The sequence below is a fragment of the Hemicordylus capensis genome, chromosome 4 (assembly GCF_027244095.1).
Source record: "Hemicordylus capensis ecotype Gifberg chromosome 4, rHemCap1.1.pri, whole genome shotgun sequence".
Lineage (NCBI taxonomy): Eukaryota > Metazoa > Chordata > Lepidosauria > Squamata > Cordylidae > Hemicordylus > Hemicordylus capensis.
This window is the reverse complement of record NC_069660.1, coordinates 158,266,780-158,294,147: the sequence shown is the minus strand read 5'-3', so window position 1 is coordinate 158,294,147 and position 27,368 is coordinate 158,266,780. Positions and strand designations below refer to the sequence as shown.

Genomic DNA, 27,368 nt, shown 5'->3' with positions numbered 1-27,368 from the left:
ATGCTTGTAAAGGGGAATCCAGAGAGTATTCCCCTTTATGAACAAAGCTGGCTGGGTGGGGGCAGTGAGAGGTCAGTGAGGGGGCACAACTATCACCAAGAAATATTACAGGGAGGGAGAAAGAGAGCACTGTCACTGCCCATTTCTCTCCACAACACTATCTCACAAACAAAACAAACCACAACTCAAGGAAAGCAAGCACCCAAGTTATGCCTTTGTCAATCTGAGATCCAGCAAAACCATATAGTTATAGCAGCAGTAGCAGAGCATATTATACTCAGTGCTGGGGGAGGGGAACCACAAAACCAAACCTTTCTTGATTTCTTCCTCCTCTCCTGATGTATCATCTTTAAGAGACTATAAGGGCTTTTTCTGCCCCCCAGTCCCTTTGAATACATTTTGAAATTCCCTCCAAAAGTATTCCCCCTTCCCTCATGCCTCCCCGAATTGGGGCACAATTGCCCATGACAATACCTGATATGTATGAAAATAAGCCAACCAAGAAGCAAGGAGACCTCAAGCCAATCAGAAGCCAGTGCCAGAAAACCAGTCAGCGAGGGGAAAACACGTATTCAAAATGGTGCTCTTTTGATCGAAATAGGTTGTTCTGCTCTGAGCTTGAAACAGGACCTTTATTTAAAGAGTGTTATGTTTCGAGATTGAAATACTTGAAACAGCCTGTTTCAAGGTGGAACGTTTCACTGTCAGAACGTTCTGCACATCCCTACCCTTTTCTCATTGATCTCCCACCTGGTCACAAGCAGGAATTTCCCTGATTTTGTTATGTTCCACTATGTCAACCTGCAGGATGTCTGTGGTTTTTTGTTTTTCTGCATCCATGTTGAAATCCCACCAACATCTTAGCATTAGCCTATGTAACTTAACTACCTGTTTATCACACCATGGAATTTCCCAGCCAGACAGGTTCTTTCTCACAAATTCCTGTAAGGACACTCCTGAGGACAAGAGGTGTAAGAGTTTGGTAAAGTCAAAGTTTTCATCAATACTATTTCTAATCTGCTTCTAATAACATCAATTGCACAATTAAAATCTCCAGCAGTGTCCCATGAACAGATTCATTATGGAGCCAGGATTGACTGTGGCTCCCTGTTGAGAGTTCTGTGTAATGAGTGAGAATGCCCTCATGTCCTTTCTTACACAGGTTCACAAAACCTTTCGCTAGGTTGAGATGGAACAGCTTGAGCAAAGCTGTTACCCAGCTAAAGAAATCTTAATCAATTATTAATATGATTAAATTTGCATATATTTACATGGATTAAGAGCAATCATTCTGGATCAAGTCTAATTTCTTTGATTTTAGATGGTGTGTGGATGTGTCACAGTGAGCATTATCATGGAAGAGGCAATCCCTCAGGATTGCCTCTTCCACAATGATGCTCACTGTGACACATCCACACACCATCTAAAATCAAAGAAATTAGACTTGATCCAGAATGATTGCTCTTAATCTATGCAAATATTTTCTCCTATGTGAGAGAAAAGGGAAATACCTCTTTTAAGATGGTGCTTGCCATCTGTATTTTTTGCACAAACATCTATTGAACATCTGTAAGCAGGGGGAGAGTAACTGGCCCTATCCACCCCAGCACAGTACCTCCAGTGACTGTTGCTGGTGTCTATCTTATGTTTCTTTTTAGAATGTGAGCCCTTTGGAGACAGGGTTCCATCTTATTTGTTTGTTGTTATTTCTCTGTGTAAACTGCCCTGAGACATTTTAGGAAGGGCGGTATAGAAATAAAATAAAATAAAAAATGATACTTTCCCCTTAATTTGCTCCCAGTTGGGGGGCACATTTAAATCAATTAAAAAAAAATTTTCAAAACTGAATAGCCAATTAAATGTGCAGCCTTACAATGTTTGAAAGCCCTGAAAAAATAAGAGGGGAGGCTGAAACCTGCTGAACTAATTCATCACACATTTAACCCCCTCTTTTCCTAAAAAAAGCATATCCCTTTAAAGGTCTTATCTCATTGTAGGAGATCCTCAAGCTGTGATAAATTCTGAGCAGTCCCAAGTATGTTAAGTAGCCTTTTTCCCAACAGGCAAAGAGGACACAGCTATGAACACAAGGCAACAGGCAGCAAAAGAGGGAGAGGGATGCCACCTGCTATGTGACGTCAGAAGTGAACTATCAATATTGGCTTCTGTGCTTTGTAAATCTCTGGCTAATAAGGCTGCACTGTCAAAGGTAGGTTTTAATAACAGCTATGGAGGAGTAAAAGAAAGTTGTAGCCATCTGGTATCCATGACTAGTTATAAATTAAACTCTCTCCATTGCCCTCTGCCCACACTCTCAACATTGAAATCCAGTATTGTGTACAAAGAGAAAGAAGTAGCAGCGTACTTCACTGAAAGTTCTCAGCAGGGCTGGATTAATCATTATGCATGCTCATGCTACGCAGCAGGCCTGCAGCCATACTGGGACCAGTCCTGTTGCATGCAGTTACTGGAGAATATTGATATTTACACATTCTGTGCTAGGCTCCTTTAAAGTTTTGTACAGTTCAGAACATGGTGGTTGATCGCTTCTTGGCTGCAGAGAAATTCAGAATGTATTTAAACCACTCAACAGAATAATGGATACTATCTGTAAAGGTAAAGTGTCCCATCAAGTTGATTTTGACTCCTGGCGCTCACAGAGCCCAGTGGTTTTCTTTGGTAGAATACAGGAAGGGTTTACCATTGCCTCCTCCTGCACAGTGTGAGATGATGCCTTTCAGCATCTTCCTATATCACTGCTGCCCGATATAGTACCAGGATTCGAACCAGCAACCTTCTGTTTGTTAGTCAAGCATTTCCCTGCTGCACCACTTAAGGTGACAGCATGTATATTTGACTATGCCATGGGACTGTTGGAAATTCTCTGTGGTGAGAGAATCCCTTTCTCAATATAGCAGAGTGCACAGAGGCACAACACAGTGGTAGATTAGTTAGGCATGCGTGTGTGCAGAGAGTAAAGTAACTTGGAGCCAATTCATAGTTTCAAATCAATATAAAAGGCATTTATTAAGGAACTCCATTCTAGATAGGAAAGTGAGGATTTAGGATCTCTAATCTATCTATCTAACTGGATGCAGATGGATTCTGCATCCTCTCTGCACATTTGGTGCAGGGAGAGGAACTTGCCATGTTGCAAGGTAGGCGGGTAGGTAGGGAGAGAGAGAAGGAGGAAGGAAGTTTGAATCCCTGAGATTAGCAATCTGCATTTCAAAGGGATAGCATCAGAGCAGTGGAGAAGGGATGACAAATATCTTGACCCTCTAGCCCTCTGACTTACTAGTCTGTCCTCCACTGTCTGAGGCAAAAGAGATAGCGCAAAGTCCTTTAACTTTCCAACACCCCCTCTCGATGTCTAGTGACTCAGCTCACAAGATTCATTTTCTCTCTCAGCTTTTCAAAGCAGGGTCTTGGTAGTGGCTTAGTGAGTATGTCTGCAAGCATTTCATTTGTCGGGCAGTAGAGCAGCTTGATTAGTCCATCCTTCTGCAGACTTCTCACTATATGGTACTTCATATCAATATATTTGGTACTCCTCTTTACATCTTCTTGTCTGGAGAGTTGAATGCAGCTTTGGTTGTCTTCATACACTGGTATGGGCTGTGGTACCTCTGTACCTAGGTCCTTCAGTAGTTGACACAGCCATTGTATCTCGTGACAGCCCTCTGCAGCTGATACATATTCCGCTTCAGTGGTTGATGATGCTACTGTGTCTTGTTTTCTGCTTGACCAGCTTATCGCTCCGTCTCCATAGAAAATTATGTAACCACTGGTGGATTTCCTGTCTGTTATATCTCCACCCCAGTCTGCATCTACATATGCTTCTAGTTTTGGTTGACTGTTAGCTGGCAGCTTGAGTGTAAAGTGTGCAGTACCCTTTAGGTACCTAACAAGTCTCTTAATTGCATTCCAGTCCTTGACTGTTGGTGATGCAGTCTTTCTACAAAGTAAGCCAACTGCAGTACTAATATCTGGCCTAGTGAGTGTACTAATTTATAAAAGCTTACCCAATGCTTCACGATATCTATGGTTGTCAGATAGTGGCTCAGTTTGATCTTCTTGCTTTATGTAGTTCACTTCCATTGGAGTTGGTGTAGGATTTGCATTTTCCAGTCTGAGCAAGTTTATCAAGTCTTTGATTTTCTGTTCTTGGTTGATCAGGAAACTTCCATCTTTCTCTCTTTGTACTTGAATGCCCAAGTAGTGTGCAATGTTGCCAAGTTGCTTGACTTCCACTTCTCTGTTCAGATGATGCATTATTTCCTTGCTGTCATCTGGATTTTCATAGACAAGAATCAAATCATCAACATACGCCAAAATGTAAGTCCACTTGCCATCTATGCATCTTGTGTATAAACAAGGATCCGCGTTGCTTCTTTTGAAGTTTGCTTGAAGCAGCATATCATTCAGTTTTATGTTCCATGCTCTGGCAGCATGCAAGAATGCAGTTTTCACGTCTAGGTGTTCAACATACATTCCTTTGCTAGCGGCAATACTTAACAGAGTCTTTACTGTGGTATGTTTAAACACTGGTGCAAAGGTTTCATCATAATCTTCTGATTGTGGTAGCTGGGATATTTCCTCCCATGATGAAGGTTCTGGTTGTTCCGCCGTTCTTGCGAGGTAGGACAGTCTCGAAGCTGGAACACCTCTATTTGAGCGCATTGATCGCCTCACCTCACCCTCTGTGGTCTCTCCCATTACCTCAGGTGCATCTGGTGGATCGCTGGGGGTCTCTGTGTCACCTGTGGTTGGTTCTGGATCTGCTGTCTCCTCCTCCTCAATTCCTCTGAGATCAGGAAGCATAATCCAGTCATCAGGGTGCTTGGTCTGGTTGCTTGCTTCAGTATACGCCCCCTCTGACGGTGTAGCTCTTTCATTCTTTTCAAAACACACCACTCTGCTTATGGTTATCCTGTTGGTATCAGGATCCAGAATTCTGTAGGCTTTGGATTGTGCTGCATAGCCTACAAAAATCCCTTTTGTGGCCCCAGCCCCTAACTTAGTCCTTTTTTCCTTTGGGATGTATGAGTAAGCCGTGCTCCCAAAGACACGCAGGTGCGTCATTGATGGCTTATGACCATGCCAAAGTTCATAAGGTGTTGTTCCTATAGGCTTTGTGTGCATTCTGTTTTGTATGTATGTAGCAGTCATGATGCCTTCTCCCCAGAATTTCTGTGGGAGGTGTGCATCAGCAAGCATGCATCTTACCATGTCCAGTAGAGTTCTGTTCTTTCTTTCTGCGATTCCATTTTGGGACGGGCAGTAAGGTTTGATGTACGATTCCGTGTTCTCTCAGGAACTGCTGTGTAGTGTTGGACATGTATTCTCCTCCATTGTCTGTACGTAGGATCTTTGGCTTCCAGCCAAATTTGTTGCTTGCCATCACCACATATTCTTTTAATTTCTCCAGCATTTCTGATTTTTCCTTTAGTAGAAATACACATGTGTATCATGAGAAATCATCTGTTATAGTTAGAAAATATTTTTGATTACCTATGGTTGCTGGTAGTGGTCCAGATATGCCGCTGTGGATCAATTCCAAGGGTTTCTTTGTCTTCCTTTCACTCTGCTTTGGGAATGGCTTGTTTACTGCTTTGAACTCGAGACAAAAAACACAGTTAGTTACAATGTCACATGGTACAAAATCAATGCCATTAGCTAATCCTTTTTCTTTCATGTTCTGGATTGATTCAAAACTCCTGTGTCCTATCCGTCTATGCCATAGTCGCGAGCAGTTCTCATGTAGGCATGACTTGGCAAGGTTTACTTCATTAGGCTTGTATGCCTCAGGTTTAGAATGGGCTGGTCTTTCTCTGTCTGTAGATTCCACACAATAAAGACCTTTCAAATTAGAGCCTATAAGGCAAACTTCTCCATTCTGGGTAACAACACATTGTCCATTTTTAATATACAGTTCACAGCCTTGTTTTTCTAGCTTGGAAATTGAAATCAAGGAGCTTGAGAAGTCAGGGATATACAAAACATCTTTAAGAAAAAATGGCTTAACAGATCCATCCAGCAATTTGCAATACAAAATTCCTTCTCCTTTCTACTTGGCTTTAATTGTAGTATTATTGCCCAAATAAACAGTCTCTTCAGGAATATCAAACAGTTCAGTATAGAAATTCAGATCATGTGATATATGGATGGATGAACCAGAATCCAAAATAAACTTTTCATCACCTTGCATTAGACTAACATTATAATTCCTGTTTCTTTTGGAATATCTTTCTGTATTAAACTTGAAATCATGATTTCCATTCTCCTTAGTAAAGTCCTTTGTCTGACTCACATCCTTTGTCTGATTCTTGGGACAGTTCTCCACCCTGTGGCCAAATTCGTTACATAGAAAACATCTAAAGGCTTTATTCCCAGTTCTTCTGTTGACGGTCATGTGACCTCTCTCTCTGGGCTGAGTTTCTTTGGTGGCAACGTAATCAGATCTCTTTGTATGTAAATGTGGGGGCCCCATGCAGTTTCCTCTTGCAGCATTCCCTCCCCATCTCGGGTTTCGCCTGGAATGATCAATTGTTGCTTTAAGAGCAAAGTTGCTTGCCAATTCACTTTCACAGCGTGAATTCAAAATTCTCCTTCTGCTTGTTTCAGAGGATAATGTCTCCACAGCCTTTTCAAAGCTTAAATTGGTGTGGGTTTCCAATTGGCCAATTATACTGCTGTAGCTGGGAGGCATGCTTAGGAAGAGAGATTCCAGCTTTTGACTCTCTGCAAATTGTTCTCCTGCCTCTCTAAATTGAAAAAAGAAATCTTCCAAAATTCCCACAAAAGTAGAAAAGCAGTTCCCCTCTTTATATTGGAGATCTTGCATTTTCTTTCGTAAATTAAACGTGTATGCCCAGCCCTTTTTCATATGCAAGGAATCTAGCTTGCTTAGCATTTCCTTTGAGGTTCCAAGATCACAAATAGCAAAAAGTAGATTTTTACTCACAGAAGCTGTAATCAACGCTGTAGCTTTCGCATCCTTGACCAGCCAATTTTGTTTCAAAGTTTTCTCAGCATTTGTGGTTCCATCTGGCGGGGGGTCTCTTCAGTAACTTGGTGGAGTCCTTCTGCTTTCAGTGCAATCCTCAGTCTGGTTTTCCATTCCAAGTAGTTGTCCGCATCCAGGATAGTAAGTCTGAGTTTCCCTTCTAGGTAAGTGGCCATTCTCACCGGCTCCAAAAGGCAGTTGCTGTAGATTAGCAATTCAAAGTGTCCACGCTAGATCTCAATGGATCTCCTGGAACAAACCTAACTCTCTAGTTGCAGCACACGCAGCTCAAAATACTGGGCTCCCATAACCTGTTGGAAATTCTCTGTGGTGAGAGAATCCCTTTCTCAATATAGCAGAGTGCACAGAGGCACAACACAGTGGTAGATTAGTTAGGCATGCGTGTGTGCAGAGAGTAAAGTAACTTGGAGCCAATTCATAGTTTCAAATCAATATAAAAGGCATTTATTAAGGAACTCCATTCTAGATAGGAAAGTGAGGATTTAGGATCTCTAATCTATCTATCTAACTGGATGCAGATGGATTCTGCATCCTCTCTGCACATTTGGCGCAGGGAGAGGAACTTGCCATGTTGCAAGGTAGGCGGGTAGGTAGGGAGAGAGAGAAGGAGGAAGGAAGTTTGAATCCCTGAGATTAGCAATCTACATTTCAAAGGGATAGCATCAGAGCAGTGGAGAAGGGATGACAAGTATCTTGACCCTCTAGCCCTCTGACTTACTAGTCTGTCCTCCACTGTCTGAGGCAAAAGAGACAGCGCAAAGTCCTTTAACTTTCCAACAGGGACAGTAAGTCCCATTAATGTGCCACAAGAAAGAAAATGGTGCAGAAGAAAAATGTTAACCCCCTGCCCCATACAATGCGGTCCAAGCTGGATCAGACCCACAGTTGCTGTTTTTTAACCAAAAAAAGACTCCTGCTGTTCACTTCCTAAATTAAGCTCATCAGTTAATAATATGCTTAAGGTAATGTATGGATTGGCCTGAAGGGCAAGTAATTCTGCTATATCTTTGCAATAAGAATGACTGAATCATTCTGTGCAGAAATACAGCAGAAATACCTGTACTTTGAGCAGGTTGTCAATTGAGTCTCTGCTCGGGTCACAGCTCTGGGTTTGATGCCTTCCAATCAGGAGACATGCCCAAATCAGTGACTCATGCAGAAACCCATACAAGAGGTGGGTGACTCTGCAAATGAGTAATGCTTCCTTTTATGCACTCTAAGAACACATCTTTTCTAAGGTAAAACTGAAGTTTGTGTCTCCATTTTAATTTGGGGGGCGGGGGGAATGTTTCAGCTGTCAGCAACTTGGGAAACCATTCATTAATTCATTCATTCATTTTGTCTTACTAATACTGTCCTGCAATGAAAACTCTCAGAGTGGTTCACAACAGAATGAAACCAAACAAGTATATGAGCACAAGGAAGTAATAAAACATGAGGAAAAGACATCCAAACTATCCTGCACCAATTTTGAGCCCTAACACAGAGTCCTTACCAAGAGTTTTCTTCTAATCTCCACTAGTCAGTTTCTGCAGCAAACCTGGTTTGTCCCTTGCTCAGTCTCAGGTCCTGCTCTTTCTTCCCAATGACAACAATGAATATTTATATACCGCTTTTCAACAAAAAGTTCCCAAAGGGGTTTACATAGAGAAATAAAAATAAATGGATCCCTGTCCACAAAGGGCTTGCAATCTAAAAAGATAGACACCAGCAACAGCCACTGGAGGGATGCTGTGCTGGGGCTGAATTGCTCCCAGAGGGAGCAATCCACAGTTGCTCCCAGAGGGAACTCCCAGTTCAGGGGGTTCGGTTCAAGATTGTTCCTTCAGCTGCTTTAGGAGTGATTCAGTCCTCCAGAGAGTCGCAACTCTCCCAATGATTTCAGCTCTCATATTCGTATTCGTATTTCCAGCACCAACTCTGATTCTCTCTGATTCTGTCAGCAATTGGTACTCATTGGACTCCTTCACTTGAACTCTCTTCAGCTTTTCAACTTGCACTAAAACTCTGTTGAAGGCAGCTTCCTTATATGCTCTTTTCCTGTTCCATTTTTGTTCAGTCAAACCAATCAAATCAAATCAAACCTCTCTTTCCTCCAAAATTAAACCAGTATAATTCTTCTCCCTCCAAAACCAAACTGTAAAACAGGAGCTGTGAACTTTTGACCCCTGCACAGCTTTTTAACATAGGGAGTAGTGATATGCCCAGACAGGTCCGGAGGCTATTCTATAAGCCTCCGCACTGGTCCGGACACGGGGGGGTTCGGTTTGGGAAGATGGGGGATGGGGTTCCATTAAGGGCGGGGAGAGGGTTTACTCACCCCTCCCGCGCTTTCCACTTTTGTCACTGTATGTACTTTAGTAATTGGGCAGCAGGATATCGCCCTGCCGCCCCTTTCTCCCCGCTTGGCTGCTCCTCCGGCTGTTAGAAATCGGGGGGGGGGCAGGATATCGCCCTGCCGCCCCTTTCTCCCCGCTTGGCTGCTCCGCTTAGAAATTGGGCCGGGCGGCAGGATATCTTCCTGCCGTCTGTTTCCCTGCTTGGCTGAAAAAGGCTTTGAGAAGCCTTTTGCGCGTGCGCAGAGCAGCCAAGCGGGGAGAAAGGGGCGGCAGGGCGATATCCTGGCGCCCAATTACTAAAGTACATACAGTGACAAAAGTGGAAAGCGTGGGAGGGGTGAGTAAACCCTCCCCCCGCCCTTAATGGAACCCCCCACCGCAGCTCCACGGTTTTGTGCACACCCCTAATAGGGAGTAAGCAAAACAATTGCAGCATGGAAATCTTATATATGAAAAGAGGAAGTTCAGGCATATGCATGGATTTCTGAGTCCAAACTGCTTTTCATTCAGTTGCAGAAGTGGCTTTCCATGTGAGTTTGGTGTAGAGTAGTGGTGTAGAGAAGGAACTGATTCTGTTAGGAGGAAAACCAGAGCTAACCAAGTTTTTCTTTGGATTGTGACCAGTATTAATGCAACAGCTGTCCACTGGGGGGTTATGGTTCATTGGGCAAGGATTAAGGAAGTGATCTCTATTTTTAAAAGGGAAAAGAAAAAACATTTGTTGCTTGCTAGAATGGGCACCCAGGCTAAGAGATGGGCACCCAAGGTGGGCAGAGAGTGGCACCCAGTTGTTCAGCAGGCATGGAGTAGGAGAGGGTGTCCCCACGCATCTTTGTTTCCCATGGTGTCCTCTAAGTTACAGGAAATGGTTCCTTGCTGCAGCAAACATCACTGAAAAACCTATGATTTTTCTATTATTTACGTATGTATTTTTAAAATAGGCAGGCAGAGCTGCCCTTGTAACTTCAGAATGCATTTATTCTCCACTTTTGTATCGGATCTCTGCTTTACTTGTGGCTTATATACATTTATTTACTTTTACATGTATAGCCCATGCTTCCTCAAAGAAGCCCAGAGTGGTGCACAAGGTTACATTTCTCTGCATCTCTCCTGATGAGCCAATTGAGATTTGTGTGTTTGTGTGTGTGTTTGATTCCACTCATTAGCTACATATCTACACTTTGCCAGTTATTGCTAAGGCACCCACCTAGTCCTGGCTCCACTTCAGCAGCTGCTCACACTTGGCTCCACCTCTCACTACCTGTGTCTCCATCTATCACCTGCCTTACCTAGCACCACCGCCTGCCCCGCCCCCAGGTCCCAGGAACCACCAGCTGCCACTGGACTGGACTGGAATTAAAAAATGCTAATGAACTGGAATACTTAACTCAAATACTCAGTCACTTGACTCCCTGCATTCTATGTCACCTTAAGTATCTAAGATAGAAAGATGGAGGTATAAATGTTAGAAATAAATAATAGTGAATAAGATGAAAAAGAATTGATCAGTTTTTCTGCCCTTTTGCAATGATCCCTGAAAAACTGCAAATGTCTGCCAAAATCAAAACAACCAAGAAACGCCAACAAGCCCAAAGCACTCACAACCGCAACAGTATTCACATTCTCAACATTTAAAATTTCACATTCAAAATATAAATGGTGAGATCTGAAATTCTGGCTAATTTTGAAATAGATATTTCAGCAGTGGCTTCTGAAGAAAAAGAAGCATGTGCCTCTGTGCGCAGCTCTAATCGGTATGTTTGCATGAGCGAAGGCAGGGATGGGAAGAGCATGATATTTGAGGCAGGGCAGTGTGGGGCCTCAGAATATGACTGAGAATAGGGTACCTAAGTCATTCAGTCCAGCACTGGTGCTCAAATTGATTTCCATTGCAAGCTGTTTTGACCTATTTTCTTTGCCACTGATTAAACTGCTTCCTAGAGGAATCCGGATGCCCAATACCTTAATAATAACTAGAGAGCAGGAAGGGATTAGTTTCACCTCCTGCAATTTCTCTGCTATCCATTTTGGAAGACTTTATTTAAGACAGGCACAAATCTTAAGGGATTTACAACTGCAGGGGGCAGTAATGTGAACTGCCATGGTCGGATGTTGTGATCTTAACTACTTCATAAAAAATTTAAGCTGATAAAATTGTAGGAGGCTTCCAGCATTTGCTTAGGTCTGTCTTATCGATCCTTTTCCTTTGGCGATTAACTTTGTCTGCTTAAACTGCTAAATTCCTGGTTCTAAGATCTAAATAAGTATTTGGGAGATTTCACACAATGTCTTTGCCAGTGTATCTGCGAGGAAGTTGTCTTTCTCCTGGTGGAGGAATTGAGAGAAAGGAAGGAGTAGACAGGCTCAAGAGAGACAGGTGTCTGTGTCACTGCCACTGGCACAGCCAAATATAAGGTGATGACAGGAGAAGCCACCACCATCACCACCACCAATCCTGACTATGCCTTAAATTTGCTTCTTCTGTGGCCACTCACAACTCTGTGGTCATTAAAAAAACAAAACAAAACCCAAGCTGTAACACTTTGCAGGAAGAGAAGTCACCCAATGCCCTAGGCAATGTGGGAATACTTCCCTCCAGAGGTGCACCTAAGTAAATTTGGAGCCTGCACCAAAAGGCCTTTGGAGGCCGCCCCCCCCAACCCAACTGCAAGTTAAGCATCATTTTTTAACATGTAGGTTCGTGAGGGCACAAACCACACCACCCAGGACAAACTAAAGAAGATTTGGGGGCCCCAGGGGTGTGGAGGCCCTGGACTTCAGCCCTGAAGTCCAGGGGCAAGTTCACCTCTGCTTCCCTCACTTCAGCCATGCTGGAGGTGGAAATGGATATAGGACGAGAAGCATTTCTTTGTTGCCTAGGTAATGCAAGAATAGCTCACTTCCTGGCACAATGGACAAACTTCACTCGTCTTTGAAGGCCTCTCCCTTGAAGCATTGGTGGAAGCGAGAGCCAGTTTCGCAGCATGTGAGTGAAGCTGCAAAGCTGTGACATATTTTGGCTCAGCCCTGGTTTTAACTAGTTTGTAAAAGTTGCTTCACTTACAATACAGCGAAGGTATTTCCAGCCTTTACGTATGGCGATATAGTTTTTCTTTTGCGTAATGAACTTGCTTTTGACTGATAGAAGCTTGATCCTCTGACCGGCCGAACCAGCAAATTAACATTGGATACAATCTATCAGGAAGTTCTCCAACCTAACCTCCACTGAAAGGAAAGGAGCAACACGAAAGCAACCTCTCTTTATATATCTGGAATCATCTCTCTGCTAGACCATGTGATCATGTGTAGTGCCAGGGAGGATAGGGCAGTGCTAAATCTGCTACCAGTCACATGGGCTGATGAGAGTTTACACAGCTGCAATGCTGCTCCACATTGTCAGACAGTGTTTGTGTCCAGGCTTCAGATGAAAAAAAGAAAACAGCTTTGAATTTGCACAATTTACATACTTGTTCAATGGATAACATCCTACATTGTCAAACATGCAAATTTTGACAGGAAGATAAAAACTCCCTAAAATCTAGTTCAACCTTCCTAAATAAAAGTTGAGGAAGAGGAGGAGGGAAAAGATTGCAGGACCAATCAATCATATGATGTGTTTTTGGCAAAAGCCAGATGGATCCTGTTTTTCAGAGTCTTATGGTGAAGACAATGAAGTTGAAATGAGACCTGCTTCTAAATTATTCCAATTTTGGAGGCATGAGTTTGCCTCTGTGTGGGGCGTTTTTAATATAAAATGAAACTCTGGCGTTCAAATGTCAACATTATGAAAGGTGCTCTTCAAAACCATTTCTCTTCATGCCGCAACATCTGCCATCTCATCTTTATGTCAGGCAAATATAATGCAAAATGCATCTCAAGATGAATATTATGGGTAGGTGAGAGAGTCTGTTTTAATTGCTTTTAGAAAGAAGAGGGCTTATGCAAGGTATTTGTGCAAGATCTGTGGTTTCATTTACGCTGAGCCTTGCAAAGATTCAACAGCAGAGGCCATTTCAAAACCCTGGAACCTAATCTCTCGTACTGCATATTTTACTGGGACTCTTTATCTCTGCACCTGCAGGGTTGTTTGCATATGAGATTTGTATCTTCTTTCCTTTGGCGTGTATAAGGGGCTGAGTCAGCCCTGGGGCCCATGAGGGGGAAGCAACCAAATAGCCATGAGGGCATAATGATGAGGGTTGCCAGCTGACCAGATGAAACCCAGCCCAGCCCACTTTTCATCTGCCAATGTCTGCATGTCAAGCAGCTGTCTAAAAAGTTAGCAACCCTTCTAGTGGCAAGCGATCTCTTGGAAATGGCAGCCATGTTTCCTGAGAAAGGAGAAGAGAACATACTATCGTGAGATCAGAAACTCTTGTTTGTGTGTAAGATGGAGCAGGAAGCATGGCTTCCAGCGGCATCTGGTGGGCTACTGTGTGAAACGGGATCCTGGACTAGATGGGCCTTGGGCCTGATCCAGCAGGACTGTTCTTATGTGTGACTACTGCAGTTCTGGAGAAAGTGTCAGCAGTATTCCCCAGGTAACCCCCTGGTAAAAGGATTACCTGGAGACTGTCTCCTAATCTTAGAGGGAGCCAGAAGGAGGAAGATCAGGGTAAACAGAAACCTTCCCTCTACCCTGAGATTAGGGTTGCCAAAAGTCCCACATTACATGGGATGTACCTTTGGGGGGGGGGATGCTCAATTCCTCCCACATTTTTACTTTTAAAAAACTTTTAAAAAAAACTTTAAGAACTGCCGCTGCATGGCAGTGGCGGAACGGGGATGGCAGCAAGACCTCTTCCCGCCTCCCAAACCATGACAGGTGAAGTCGGGGTGGACGCGCTGGCTGGAGGCAAGCAGGAGAGACGATGGTGAAAGAGCTCCTCACTCGGGCACGCCTTCCTCCCAAATGACAAAGATTGGGCCGATTCCAGGCCTTTGTGCACATGCGTGCATGCCATTTGCATTTGCATCTACCATGAATATGGCACACTGACTGGGGCTACAAGCAGGAATGCCGCAGCCCTTTCCATACAAGAATAATGGGAAAGACCCATTTTGTTAAGTCAACAGGTCCTATGAGGTCAGCATGCTAGAGTCTTAAGAGCTCCTCTCTAAGTGGTTGGCGCAATGCTATGGGTATGTCCCTCACTTTGCGGTACAGGTATTGCATCTGCCTTCATCTGAATTCTATGTTTGACATGTATGGCACTGCCAGGAGTATTAGCAGAAACATCTGAGAAATCAGCAACCATAGCATGGTGATGCCTGATCATCTGTAATATGGGTTCCATGCTATTTGAGTTTAACACAATCTGAAAATCTTTCAGATATTTCCAGCTCAATAATGAGACTTCTTTTTGTGACACATATATTTTCCCTTCCACAGTACATCCTTTGTATTCCAGGTCAGCAGGTCAATATTCCCATTTATGGAAATAGGGGTACCTCCATATCCACATGGGTGGATGTCTGAAGGCTGCAAGTGCAGATCTGATATAGTGAGGGGTTTCTTGTAAAGCATATGGGAAATGAAAGTGTACAGAGAACCAGAATCAGCCAGCATCAGCACTTCATGGCCATTAAGTCTTACTGGATAATGTGGAGACACAGGCGCTGACTCTGTCACACTTAAAACACTGTCAGGAAGCAGTTCAGCTGCCTCATCCTTATCATACGGTGAATCAGTAATGAAGTGGACAGCAGACTTGCAAACCTTAGCAAAGTATCCCCTTTTCTTGCACTGGTTGCAAGTGACCTTCCATGCAGTACAGTGAGCAAAATCGGCTTCATGGCTAGAGTCCCCACATTGGTAGCATTGGTAGTCCTCTGTTGTGTTTCCACTTTCTGGGGCAATGCCATATGAGAAGACTGGGTTTGGAAGGATTTAGACTGAACAGCCTGGATTTTAGTAGGTTGGTTTTGGGGTACCAAAGAGAGCAATTTGGCACAGTGAAGAGCATTTTCCACCCTCCTAGCCATCTCTCTAACTTAATCCAAGGTAAGTTTCCACTCCAATAGCAGTTTTTCAAGCAGTTTGGAGCAGTTTGTTTTCATGACAATCTGATGCCTGATCATTTCATCAGTAAAGCTGGCAAACTCACAGGTTACACTTAAGGCATGCGATGCTGTGACATATTGATCAATAGATTCAACAGACAGTTGGGAGCTAGAACAGAACTTGTAACGTTCAGCAATCACATTCAAAGTAGGGTTGAAATGATCATCTAAAGCTTGAAGAGCAGCTTCATAAGGGTTGGGATCCCCTTCCACATTGGTAGGAAAGGGCAAATGATTATATTTATTATGATGATTATTATTGTTGTTTACACAGTCAGACAGGTGTTATTGACTGGTTTGTTTTATACAGACATTGAGTCCTTCCCAAGGACCTGGGATGGATAAATTTTATTATCAATATTATTGCTGTTATTATTATAGATATCGTCACAGAATATAGGCTGTTCCCAGTAAAGCTGCTTTTTGTAATTGGCTGATGGTGATTTCTGTGGGCCCTATGGTGTTGAGGTGCTCTTCAAGGTGTTTTTGAATTGCACCTAGGGCGCCAATTACTACTGGGATTATTTTGGTCTTCTTCTGCCATAGCCCTTCAATTTCAATTTGTAGATCTTTGTATTTTGTGATTTTTTTCTATTTCTTTTTCTTCTATTCTGCTATCCCCTGGTATTGCTATGTTGATTATTTTAACTTGTTTTTCTTTCTTCTCGACTACAGTTATATCTGGTGTATTGTGTGGCAGATGTTTGTCTGTTTGTAGTCGGAAGTCCCATAATATTTTTGCATCTTCATTTTCTACAACATTTTCAGTTTTATGGTCCCACCAATCTTTGGCTACAAGTGTCAGGGTCTGGCCAACTGCCAGGGAAGATCATGAGACAAAACGGAGCTGCTGAAACTGGATACGGCTCGGGAAGTTCGTCTTGACCGGACTTGGCTGCACACTGTCGACACAGAGGTTGACGAATGTTGCTTTTCAGCAGTGAGTAGAAGGCTGGTGACGTGATTTATAGTACAAGCCGAGAGCTCCCAGCTGGCAGGAATTCAAGGCTTATCAGCCCTCTGCAAGAGGCGTTTGCTTCTCCTAATAGTCTCCAATTGAGCCCTGCGTGACACGCCGCTGTTGTGGGGTCAGCGGGGGTTGGTTGCATAGCTCCTCTTGGGATTGGTCCTGCACGATTTCTGCTGCCTCAGGTTGTTGTGCCTGCTCTGAATCATTAGCCAGAGCTGTTTCATGAACACTGACAGCCGGGCTCTGCCCCTCAGACACTCCTGCATCACCTGGAAAGTTGACAGCTTCCCCTTCCTCCTCGCTGTCTGAGATCGAGGGCGTGACAACAAGTAGCTTGTAATTTTTGCAGATGTTCCAGTGTATCATCCCTGCTACCTTGTCATGCCTTTGTTTGTAGTCAGTCTGTGCAATCTTTTTACAACAGCTGATTAGGTGGTCCACTGTTTCATCTGCTTCTTTACAAAGGTGGCACTTGATATTTTTTTATTTTTCTACTTTTGCTCTTATTGCATTTGTTCTTAGTGCCTGTTCTTGTGCAGCCAGTATTAAACCCTCTGTTTCTTTCTTCAAGTTGCCATTCTTAAGCCATTGCCAGGTCTTGGTGATGTCTGATTTTCCAGTTATATTGTGCAAATATTGACCATGCAGTGGCTTATTTTTCCATTTTTCTGCTCGGTTCTTGACTTGTCCTTTCTTGTAGGCCTGCTTTGTTTCATTGGTGTTCAATAGTTTCTCATTATTGACCATTTGAAGTGCATCTTCTTTACTGTCCTTTATATATTCTGCAAGGCCTCTTTTCTCCTCCTCTACTGTTTGATGGACTTGCAGCGTTCCTCGTCCACCTGAGATGCGAGGGAGGTATAGACTATCTACATCATTGTGGGGGTGCAGAGCATGGTTGATGGTCATTATTTTCCTGGTCTTACGATCTAGCATCTCTAGCTCTGCCTGGGTCCAGTCTATTATTCCTGCAGTCTATCTGATAACAGGTATAGCCCAGGTGTTTATGGCTTGTATGGTGTTCCCGCCATTGAGTTTGGACTTGAGGATTTTTCTAACTCTCCTGATGTATTCACTTCCAATTTTTCTTTTAACTTCAGTGTGTGTGATGTTATCAGCCTGGAGAATGCCCAAGCATTAGTACTGTTCTTTCTCTTCCAGGTTCTTGATGTTGCTTCCATTGGGCAGTTCTATTCCTTCTGTTTTTCTTATTTTCCCTCTGTTCATTATTAATGCAGCACACTTGTCTAGTTCAAATTCCATTGCTATATCACTACTGAATATATGGACCATGTTTAGCAGAGATTCAATTTCTGACTGGGACTTTCCATACAACTTCAGATCGTCCATGTACAGCAGATGGTTGATTTGACTTGATGTTTTAGATGTTTGGTATCCGAGGCCTGTTTTGTTTAGTATTTGTGAAAGTGGAGTCATGGCGATTACAAACAACAGAGGGGATAGTGAGTCCCCTTGGAAAATGCCTCTTCTAATGCTAACCTGTCCAAGTGCCTCGCCATTGATTGTTAACTGTGTATTCCACATGCTCATTGCTTTTTTAATAAATATCTGAATGGTTTTGCTGACACCAGTTGTTTCTAAACATTTCAGTATCCCTGTGTGAGGCAATGAGTCAAAGGCTTTCTTGTAGTCAATCGATGCAACACTTAGATTTGTTTTTCTTCTCTTGCAATTTTCTAAAATCATTTTGTCAATCAACAGCTGGTCTTTTGTGCCTCTGGTGTTAGGACAATTTCCTTTCTGTTCAACTGGAAGCTGTTTGTTAGTTAATAGGTGTTGCATTACTTCATCTGCTGTTATTCCAGTTAATAATTTGAACATGTTTGGCAGGCAGGTTATCGGTCTATAATTACTTGGAACTGCACCTTTTGCTGGGTCTTTCATGATGAGATGAGTTTTCCCAGTTGTTAGCCATTGTTCAATATCACCTCCTTGCAAAATGTGACTGAACTGTTTTGATAGTTGTTTATGAAGGCTTGTTAGGTGTTTAAGCCAAAAGCCATGCAGTTCATCATCATCATCATCATCCTTATTATTATTATTATTATTATTATTATTATTATTATTATTATCATATATTTGTTGACCCTTCAGGGTCCAGGCAGTGAATCAATATAGCCATCTGCTTTGCTGGAGTAAAAGCAGGGGTCTGTAATGTATAGTGAGGTAATTGCAGAAATAGGACCTCCATTGCTTCCAGGGAAGAGCAGGTTCTCCTAAGGTAGACAAGAAAAAAAGGCAGTGGTGGTGGAAACCGCAGCCATGCTGCAGTTGGCATCCAATGAACAACAGAGTTCAGGATTGATAAAGAGAAAGTAGTAGCTTCAGGAATTGTGCAGGTCCGGAACCTGGATAAACAATCAGCAGCAACAACAGAGGTATGCAACAGTTCAGGAACATAGGCTCTGTAATGCAATGAAAGGAAGATGCAGGAACATTCACAAGCTTTGCAGGCTCTCACGCATAGCTAGTTCAAAATCTCGTCACCAAATGTTTTATAACTGCTTCCTTCATAAACACAAAGTAATCTCTGACTATAATCTCTGACTATTTTTAAAAAACATCTGAAGACCCATCTCTTCACCCAAGCTTTTTCAGCTTTTTAAATTTTTCGGTTTTAATTTTATGCTGTTTTAAATTTTTAAACTGTTTTAACCTTTTATATTTGTTTTAATTGTTTTAATCTCATTGTTAACCACCCAGAGACGAAAGTTTGGGCAGTATATAAATAAATAAATTAAATTAATAATAATCTTAGGTTGATTTAACTGGGATTTTATTCAGAACAACTCCATTTTCTTCTTTCTCTCCCTTTTCTTACTGACTCCCCCGCCCCCAAAAGACTCTCTACAGGATCCCCACTGGGACAAACATCCAAACAACAAAACACAAAAGATTACTAGACAGAATATAACACCTACCTTACAGTAGCTTTAAGAATTATGAGATGACATATATAATGCTTTGAACACTCAAAATGTGCTACTTGCTTCATTTCACATTTGTCTTCATGACTGGTGAAAATAGCCTCCTATTTTCGGCAGTGTTCATACTTTGTGGACATGTTCCTGTCATTTTTATGCTCCTCTTGATGGTCTTTATACCCATTGTCTTCAGCCACATTTGCCATCAGTGCTGCTTAATCCAACTGGCTGTGGCAAGCCATGTGACTTTGTTAATGACATCAGAAATAGCATTGTTGTGATATCAGTAACAAAATTGATGGGTCGCCCCATCAATTGGATTACATGGCAAATAGGACCAAGAAGAGTGAGTATAGCCAATGGAACAAAACAACACCAAACAGCATCACAATGTGTGGCACCCAGACCTCTGGCACAGTGGTGTGCTGCCAATGTTAGCTCCTTGTACAAGTGGAAGGAGATCTTCACTCATGCAAGAGATTCATGTGAAATTAGAAGGACTCCTTGCATAAACACAACTGTCCTTCCATTAGGGATGTGCAAACAGGTTTGGAACCGAACCAGTTCAAAGTCGAACTGGTATGGTTCGAAGGCTCGGGGTCAAACTGAACCACCCCTGGTTCAGCTTGACCCCAGACCAAACTTGTTTGGGGGGTCTGCAAACATTTTTATGTTTTAATATTTTTTTAAATTTGGCAGGCCACACAGAGGCCCATTGCGCAGGTGTGGAGGCCTCCAAAATGGCTGCTATGCCAGGGGAAAGGCCCCAATGGACCAAATAACAGCCAAACAGGCCAGTTTTGGAAGGCAGGGAGGCTGGCGGGGGGAGAGGAACCTCTGCATACCACCACCCCACCACCTCGGAGAACTGCCCCAGAGGGGGTAAGTTTTTGTTTGTTTTTTTTAAAAAAAATACATACAAATGTTTGCAAAAACCCCTGGACCAAACCGGGGGTGGGGGGTGTTCGAGGGGGTGCCAGACCCAACCGGTCTGGTTTGAAATGACCTCTGAGGTAATTTCCAGCCACCATTTTGCTGAAAGGAACCATTTTGTGGCTCTTGGGTGGGAGGGATTCCTGCACTTCTTCACAGAAAATCCCTGAAACTGGTTGTGTGTGTATGTTGAGGGGGCATTGTTGAACAGTTGTATTGCTGGACAGCTTGAGATCTGCAGAGCATGCTACAGCGCTTTATTTCTCCCTTTTCTTCAATTTTAAGCCCTTTTTGCCCTTTTTCCGACCCTAAGCAACCTAACCCCTTAATTTCCTTTGCTTCAAGGTCACGTTATCTGCAGTTCTGTTGTCCGCGATTGTAGCCAAGAACTGAATTCCCGTCAATAATGAGGTCCAACTGTATGGTAAATACTATGTTTTTAATAATCCTGTTAAATCCAAGCTCAAGGCTATCCCTTAAAGAAAGTCCCCAAGTTTAGCACTTGACTTCAGAGGTTCTATTTTCCAGTGCAGTTGTTAAGGTTGGCAGAGTAACTTCCCCACTCACCACAGTGGACTTTTCAAGATCTATTGCAAGTTTTTTCTCACACTTTCTCTGTCAGAAGAACCTGGGTTTGCTACAGATTTGGTCTCTGGTTAGGCGCAATGGCATCTTTTTCAAAGTCTTTCTTCTTTAGTAGAATATGGGAAGTTTTTTTTCACTTCAGTTACACCAGAGCTTCCCAGTCACAGTCTCAGACTTACTTTAAAGAATGCTTCTCCTTAATGTATAACTCACAGTAGCCTTGTTGTATTCAGCATTCATCCTTGGATTATTTTATATTTAATATCTTGTCCCCTTGCTTTTATTCAATCATATGACGGTAATCCAAAATCCCCTTGGCAGGACTGAATAATCTCCTTCTCATTTTAATCAGCAAAGTGGTCCGTATCCTCAGCTGGTTCAAATCTGTCTACCTCCTTTAGACGGCAGTGCCTGCATAGGCTGACTGAAGATCAAGTGTGATACTTTTATTTTAAAAGGAACACAGTTTAAATATACATAGAAAAAAGAAACAAATACTCCCGCAAAGGCCTGTTGAATAAAATGACTAAGCAAGCCAGTCTCCCCTGCCATCCTGAATAGTAATAATAATAATCCATTGCATAAAAATGAACAGCACGTTAATCCCCTGTGTATGTGTTTAAATCTTCTTCCCCAAACTGGGAAGGATGTTCAACACCGAATTAAAGAGCCCTTTTGAAAAATCAAATCTGATCCTCTTTCTATGAATTTTCACTGGCGCTAGCAAGACAAGGTTTACAGAAGAGAGGATTATTCTTTGGTTTTTGGTATCAGTAGAGACACAGTGAATCAGAGGACTGGAAGGAAGCTGATTACTATCTTGCTTGACCCTGGGGCATAAATCAGGATAAGTCAGGCTCCTCCATGCATTAAGCAACATTCATACATGCCTTAACTCTCTGTTTTTGACATATGGGTGCTGCAGGAAGCACAACTCACAACATGCTTATGTTTGAAGTGGGGTGACAAATGCCCCCCCCCGCCATTCTCCACACACATGCACATGCATCCCCCCCCTTGACTTGGTAATTTAGGAGGGGGGGCACATTGCAGCTTATCTTCTCTCTCAGAGCTTTTGCATGTGACCTTTTTGAACCCATAAGAAGTTCAAGGCAGGGGTTTTTTTTTAATCATCCCTGGTTTAATTTACTCTGCCCAGAGTTGGCTATATGTACTCAAGCAAAACCATTCCTAGAAGCTGTGTTGTCCACTAAGCTGAGTATATACTCATAGGCAGTGGTTGGGTGTCAAATGACCTTTTGAGCATATGGAGCTGCTTTATATTGAGTCAGGCTATTGATCCATCTTGTACAAGACTGTCCATGTTGACTGGCAGTGGTTCTCCAAGGTCTCCAGGAGAGGTCTTTCCCAGCCCTGTAACCGTAGCGCCTTTCAGCTGGAGAAGATGCCAGGGATCAAACTTGGGACCTTCCACCATACGAAGCAAGTGTTCTTTTACCAAACTATGGCCTCTCACTGAAAATAGAACAGTTTTAGTCAATAGTCACTTTTCTTATAGCACAAGAAGACTGGAACGGTCCTCATTAAGCAGGGCTGGGAAGGGACCACCAAAGAATAATCCAATGATGTTATTCCATTCAGTTTTCACAAACCAACAGTTTACAACCAGAAATGTCTTTTCTATATAAATGCCTTGGATTTTTGCCTCCAAGCTTGAATAGACTTGGCCATCTTAGAATACTGTGGAGCTCAAGTTGAAAATAGGGCTTTGTTCTTCATAAGAAAAGCATATTTAACCCCCCTCAGCTATTCATCTGTTTCCAGTAAGTGTTAAAGAAGAGTAGAGAATTATCTAATGCATCTCTGTACTTGAATCACATTAAATTAGTTATTATTATCTGTTTAGTACCCACAGGTAACATTTATACTTTCTTACATTGAAGCTTGGAAGATAAGACCGAGTTGTGAAATTTTCTAAATCTCACTATAATTTTCTGGCTTTCTGGGGTAAATCAAAGTAGTGATGATGGCAACATGCATAATAACTGGATTTTGGCATACAGATTGGTCCAGTTCATAGCTGTATTATGAATAGGGCATCATTTCCCCCAGAAGTTCTTCTCTGGCTCAGAATCTTAAAGTTCTGCATGTGAGCAGTCAGCACTGGTGCACACTAGGCATTCAAAGCCAGCTGCTTTGTAGGGCCATCTGCAGATATTTAAAGTTTGTTTTCAGTGCAACTATTACTGTGCAGACTGCTACGAATTGTGTGACCAGAGCATCACTCCCCCACTTAGCAGTCTTTTGTTTGGTGAATGTCTGCCCTATTTGGGTCAGTCCCCTCAAATATTTGTGCTGTCTCTCATCCAGATCTACTAAAATTATCTTGTTTTCAAATGTGTTTGTTTGGAGTAGATCACAGTTGAATTTCCAAGCAGTTTTCTGTAGTAGCAGGCAGAATGAGTTGGAAGCAGGACAGATGACAAACTACTATTCACAGGGGGCATACAATAACATTGCAGAGAAGTTTCAGAAAATGGATGGGATTCATCTGAAAAGTGAAAACTCCCACAGTAAACATGTGAAACTTGAGTTGCTTTCAAATCAAGCTCAGGGGATGTTGGCACATCATGGACCAGAATGGAAGTTTCAAAGCCTTTAGGGTTTGTAAACTGTTCATGTGAACATAATATCACCTAAGTGAAATAGACACAAAAATGACATTCAGCAAAAGTTTCAAAAGAAAAACATACCATAACATGATGGACAAGACCTATGTCCATAAAAGGTAATGGGCTTGTTCTCATGACCATATGGGGGTGGGCTTGAGGGAAGGCATGCTCTTACCCCATGCCTCCCAGACCCCCAGGGCCTCCTTCGGGCTCTGTAGCTTGCACACCCACATGAATGCCACAGCAGCATTCTCCATTGCTGGGGCCTCCACATATACCTCAATGCATTGTGGGAGTAGCAGAGAGGCAGCCCTCAGTACTGCAGCTGCTCTCCTCTTCCAGGTCCCGCTTTCCACAGAAACCATTGGTAAATCAGCCGAGGACCTGTTTAAAATGTGCCAGTTCTACAGACAACCCAAAGAAAAAGGTAAGACAGATCTTGTTGGGTCCTACCTCACTTTTAATCTGGGTAGTGGATCTGGGCTCTCAGGTTTAGAACTGCTGGGTCAGGAGGACTCACGGCCACAGATTCCTGGGTTAACTCCCTTCTATCTAGGAATCTCTGATTGCGAGAACAACCTTATTTTCTGAAACAGCTGTGAATTACTGGGATGGATAAATAAATAAACAGCGATTGTCTCATTTTAATATCTCAAGGTTGTTCTGGGTGCAATCAGCAAAATGCAAAGGAGTTCTCTGCAAGAGGACAAAGCGTACACAGAGAGAGAGAGAGAGAGAGAGAGAGAGAGAGAGAGAGAGAGAGAGAGAGAGAGAGCCCCAGAGAAGCCTTCTATTCAAGGGCCGGTCACAAAGGTTGAGACAGAGGAGCTCATAACTCAGCAACATAGCAGTCAAGGGAGAGTTATAGCCCCTTTTGGAAACATGGCATGCAGGAAATGGATAGCCCGATGCCATTGGATACGGAATTAATTTCCAGCTCATCATAAAAAATGCAAGGCAGGCACTGCTTACAAATGCATTTATAAAGCTTTAATTTCCAAAAGGGATGCAGCTGAAGAAAGAGAGATCCTTTTGTAAAAATGCAATGCAGAGGGAAAGCAGAAGTTAGGAAAGGAGGGGTTGTTATATTGAGGGCAGGAAGGTGCATGGGGTTCAAGTTATAAAATATGAGTTTATTCCAAGACTAAACACCGATTATTGGGGAACCTCCATCATAATACTACACACCATTATGGCTGGTGGCTTACATACTGGAGAGTACCCTCCAGCGCAACAGTGGTGTGTGTGCTGGTTCTGAATTTTTCTCAATCCCTTCGCCATTGCTAGAGAATGTGGAGAGCTTCCATGGCTCCTAAGGGTTGTGTCATTGCCATAGCAACCCTGCCCCCATGGGGAAATAGTGTGGAGCACAAAATTTAACTTTCTGGGAATCTCGAAGAGTCAGTTTCTGGTCTTTATGGCCATGCAGATGTGCTTGAAAATGCATGGGCAATGCATGATGAAATCTCAGAAGCTGAGGCTATTGAGTAAGATTCCGAGTGGTTGGAGATGCAATTTCAGTGCCTTGCACAGCCATTTGTCCATTCCTGTGTCTAACAAAGCCAGAATAAATTATGCAAAACAGTGAACATGGTTGAATAAATTATACAAAACAAGACATTCACTCAATCTGCATAATTTATACAGGTTGCAGAATTCACTTTTCCATGGCACTGATATATATATATATATATATATATATATATATATATATATATATTAGTATGGCATACACAACATAACCCCAACTATACTCCAGTACTTACTTTTCAAGTCTCTCTGTCTTTGAAAAGAGCAGTGATAATAGTCCATTTTTTCTTTTCATCTGTTGTCAGCAGAAAGCACTTTCCTCTTCCAGCTGCTACCAGCAACATCATATATTATCTCCCTATCATCCTCCTAAAAATCTATATTTCCCTACAACTGATGCAGCCTAAAGTCTTTGTTACACTTGCTTTTTGTTTTGTTTATGAGTAATCCAGAAGATTTATAGGCACAGTGATGAATTATAGAAAAGAACACAAACATGTTTTACTGGTCCAGCTGCTGAGTGCCCAAGACCCCTGGACATCTGGAGGAATTATTTGTTGAAAATTAACAGAGTTTGTCTTTCGCTTGATAAATGCTGGTGAGTTGTGGGTAGAAGCCATGTAGGGGCTGTTTGCTCTTGCTTGGTGAGCAAAGGCCCTTGGCTCTGTCCAATGGGAAGAAGGCTATGATGGTGTGGAATTTGAGCTGGAAGGAACTTCCTTGTGTGCTTTGGATTTAAAACAACCCAACTGACAAATGGGAGCAATCCTTCATGTTCCAATTTTGGGGAATTGTGTGCTTGTGATTGCTACATTATGAGGTAGGTTTGACTCACTGTTTAGCTAATGCTAACCATCTATCTATGTGGTCGCTACTGACTTGATGGCACTTAAACAATCAATCAGTCAATCAAACCATCAAATGTAATGCTTTCTTTACCCAAGTAAAGTTTCTGAAATGAAAAACAGCAGCAAACTGTATAAACATTTGAGCAGCATGGCCATGAACACCATTCCTCCTGTTCCTGCATTCAGTAAATACAGAGAGAGTACTTACGAAAAGGGCTAAAACCACTCCATGTGCTTTGGATGTGTGATGCACAATGTGAACACTATTAGCACAATTAATGCAGCACCATTGTCTAGATTACTAAAAGTAGTAGTAGTGGTAGTAGTGGCTCTCCAAGGTTTCAGGCAGAATCTCTCCCAACCCTACCAGGAGATAATGCAAGGGACTGAAGCTGGGACTTTCTGCATACCACTGAGCTACAGCCCCATACTCTAAAGGGAATATCCTACAGCAGACAGTGCACACATGTAGTCACCCATCCATATGCATACTAAGGAAAACCCTGCTTAGCAAACCATGCTTAAAGGTAAAGTGTGCCATCAAGTCGGTGCCGACTCCTGGCGACCACAGAGCCCTGTGGTTGTCTTTGGTAGAATACAGGAGGGGTTTACCATTGCCATCTCCCATGCAGTATGAAAGATGATGCCTTTCAGCATCTTCCTATATTGCTGCTGCATGATATAGTACCAGTGGGGATTTGAACCGGCAACCTTCTGCTTGTTAGTCAAGCATTTCCACACTGTGCCAGTTAAGGTGACAAACCATGCTTAGCAAAGACAATTCATGCTTGCTACCACAAGACCAGGTCTTAACCCTAAGAAATTTTTTACAATGACTCTACTCCCATGTTTTAAATTAGGACTATGCAGAATATTTTCTATTTTCGGGTGGGGGGGTATTTGTTCGTTTGTTTTGGAGGGGGTAGGTTGAAAGTTTAAAACTAGTGTTTTCCATTAGCAAACTTCTCCTAAGGACCATATAGACCATTAAAGTATTTACCTTTTTTCAGTCCTGTCTGACACCATTGTTTCCCTTGCCACTGCTGGCAACTGCTTTGACTCCATTTCCCCCAGGCTGCTTCCGCTTCTTCCTTTCTGGATTAGTCACACGGGTGATCTCACCCAAACACATAGAGAATGTGAAGGCAAGTCAAAGGTCAGGGAAGCAGAGAAGAAAAGGGGCAGTCCAAGATACTTTGTTGCCTGAGGAAAAAGACCATATAAAGACCTCCCATATGTGAGCAGGTGATCAATATTCGCAAGCTACACTGCCGAAGCAGTGGAAGTAACACGCCAGTATTCTCAGACTGTGCCACCAGGCAGTGGTGATGGGTGTTGTTAGCTAACAGAGGAAGGTGGGGGAGAATCGGTGCGCCCAGCAGGGTGAGGAAGAGAAAATGAACAGCATGCCCCAGTGAGTCAAGGAAGGGTGGTCAGGCACGGAGGGAGGCCAGCGGCAGCCCAGGGTCAGCCCACTGCTGCTGCCCTCCCT

General features: G+C 42.8%; 1 long non-coding RNA gene across 1 annotated transcript in view; it reads left to right on the top strand.

Moving 5' to 3' along the window:
- Positions 1-2,070: 2,070 nt before the first annotated feature.
- Positions 2,071-27,368, top strand: part of LOC128322281 (uncharacterized) — a 41,106-nt gene continuing 15,808 nt past the window's right edge. Inside the window, exons 1-3 of the long non-coding RNA XR_008305645.1 lie at positions 2,071-2,209; positions 20,626-20,704; positions 23,841-23,925. This is a non-coding gene — a long non-coding RNA (uncharacterized LOC128322281). The remainder of the gene's footprint in view (positions 2,210-20,625; positions 20,705-23,840; positions 23,926-27,368) is intronic.